Source organism: Micromys minutus (assembly GCF_963924665.1).
Source record: "Micromys minutus genome assembly, chromosome: 4".
In the NCBI taxonomy this organism is placed as follows: Eukaryota; Metazoa; Chordata; class Mammalia; order Rodentia; family Muridae; genus Micromys; species Micromys minutus.
This window is the reverse complement of record NC_137973.1, coordinates 13,957,586-13,960,371: the sequence shown is the minus strand read 5'-3', so window position 1 is coordinate 13,960,371 and position 2,786 is coordinate 13,957,586.

Sequence of the window (2,786 nt, the reverse complement as noted above, 5' to 3'; positions counted from 1 at the left end):
GAACAGAACACCAATGGCTTATGTTATAAGATCAAAAATTGACAAATGGGACCTCATGAAATTGCAAAGCTTCTGTAAGGCCAAGGATACTGTCAAAAGGACAAAACATCAAACAACAGATTGAAAAAAATATTTTTCCTAATCCCACATCTGATAGAGGACTAATATCCAATATATACAAGGAACTCAAGAAGCTGTACCTTAGAGAATCAAAGAATCCTATTATAAAATGGGTACAGAGCTACACAGCGACTTCTCAATGACGTAATATCAAATGGCTGACAAGCACCTAAAGAAATGCTAGAAATCCCTATTCATCAGGGAAATACAAATCAAAACAACCCTAAGATTCCACCTCACACCAGTCAGAATGGCTAAGATCAAAAACTCAGGTGACAGCAGATTCTGGCAAAGATGTGGAGAAAGAGGAACACTCATCCACTCTTGGTGGGATTGTAAGCTGGCTCAAAAACTCTGAAACTCAGTCAGGTGGTTCCTCAGAAAATTGGATACAGTGCTGACCCGTCCAGCAGGTCAGGTTATTCAGGGTCCCGAAAAGGCCTTTGTCCTAAAAGTCATGGGGATGAGAGAGAAAGAAAGCCAAGCACGTAAAGAATGACACAGAGCAGGTATGGAGGGTGTCAAGGCTTCATTGAGGATAGAATGCTTACAGCTTATATAGGCTTAAGCAAGGGGAAGGCAGGATGCAGTGAAATTTTACAAAATCTTCAGAACACGGAAGAGGTTGGTGCTGCGGTCTAGCACCCACAGTCTCGTGCTTTTTCTGGAACATCCTGTTTTGTCACCTGGCAGTTATTCTTGGCAGGACCATTGTGGTGCTTCCCGGAAAGCTCAGGCAAAAGGTCAGGTTCCCACAGGCAGGGGTATAGCTGCTCACAGGCTGCTGTGTCAAGATGGCTGTGGTTTGGCTATTTTCTTAGCCATGGCTCCCCACTCAGTGCTACCTGAGGACCCAGCTATACCACTTCTAGGCATATACCCCAAAGTAGCTCCAACATCTATCAAGGACACATGCTCAACAATGTTCATAGCAGCCTTACCTATAATAACTGGAAGCTGAGAAAAACCCAGATGTCTCTCAAGAGAGGAATGGATTCAGAAATTGTGGTACATATACAAAATGGAGTACTACTCAGCTATTAAAAACAATGAGTTCATGGAATTTTTAGGCAAATGGATGGAACTTGATGCTATCATCCTGAGTGAAGTAACCCAGTCACAAAAGAAAACTCATGGTAAGTATTCACTTATAAGTGGATACTGCCCACTCCAATAAAAGCTTGGAATGCCCAAGAATCCATCCACAGAACTTATGAAGCTCAAAAAGAAGAAAGACCAGAATGTGGATACCTCAATCCTTCTTAGAAGGAAGAATAAAACAGGTGAGGAAATACAAGTTCAAATAGAGGCACAGAGATGGAAGGAAAGTTCTACAGAGACTGCCTCACCTGGAGAACCACCCAATATGCAGCCACCAAACCCAAGCACTATTGCTATTGCCAAGAAGTGTTTACTGGCAGGAACAAGACATGGATGTCTCCTCAGAGGCTCTGCCAGAGTCATACAGATACAGAGGAGGATACTTGAAGCTAAACATCAGACTGAACAGGAGGACCCCAATGAAAGAGCTAGAGAGAGGACTGAAAGAGCTGAAAGATTTTCACCCTCATGGGAGGAACAACATCACCTTCAACCAAGGCACTGAGGTTGAGAGTGTGATTGGGACAGGGAGCACCTTCATGGAACCAAGTTAAGGGGGAGGAGGGAAGGGAGTGTGGGGAATGGTATAATATTTCAAATGTAAATACAGAGAATATCCAATAATATTTTTAAAAAACAAAACAAATCTGTTACATGGCTGCAGCTCTTTATCTAAGGGTAAGACTTTGTGAAATGGTCAAGTCTATGTTGACATGTTGACTGGTGTTCTTATTTTTCATATAAATACTCCACACACTTCACAAAAATAGAACAGTACTCACCAGTGTGTTGCAAAGTGTCATGTATGTGCTTTTACTGCTCTTGTTACATTTGATGTTAGTGCAATACGAATGAAAAGCTGAACAAACACATATAGTTGGGAAGTTAAACCACTGGCACAACAGGACCCTTGCCTTTTTCTAATTGCAACCTTCTGCCTATTAATCAACCTCCCACTATCTTTTATGACCCTAAGGAATTGTATAGTCACGATCAATAGAAAGAGAAAAGAACTGGGAGGGTTTATCAGAAAATTTGTGGGAGACAGGAGAGCTAAGAGGATAACATTAAAAAGCTGATAGTGAGATGAAGAAAGAACAGATGGAGAAAAAAAGGAAGAAAAAATAAAGATTAAAAATGGGAAAGTTTCAAAGGAAAGGAAGAAGAATTAATGGAAGAAAAATCTACAAGATTAAACATTTTCTCTTTAAGAAAATATCACAGGAAATGACATGTATGGGAAATATATGAGCTGTCTATAGAGAGCATGTTGAATGAGAATAAATATTTCAGCACTATGAGAATTTAAATATTATGCTCATTCTCGTTATTACACATAAAACAAAAATTAAAGTAATACAGCCATTTTCCAAAAGAAAAATGTAGAACAAATGCAGTATAGGTGTCATACATAAACATAATCATATTTAAATTATCCTCAATGGTACAGAGCAATTATGAATAAAAACACAGTATTATGAAATAATTTCATAGAATGTTAGCCCAAATAATTTTATGGCATCACAGATTTTATAGAGTGCTGCTTAAATTATTGCTAATAGTTC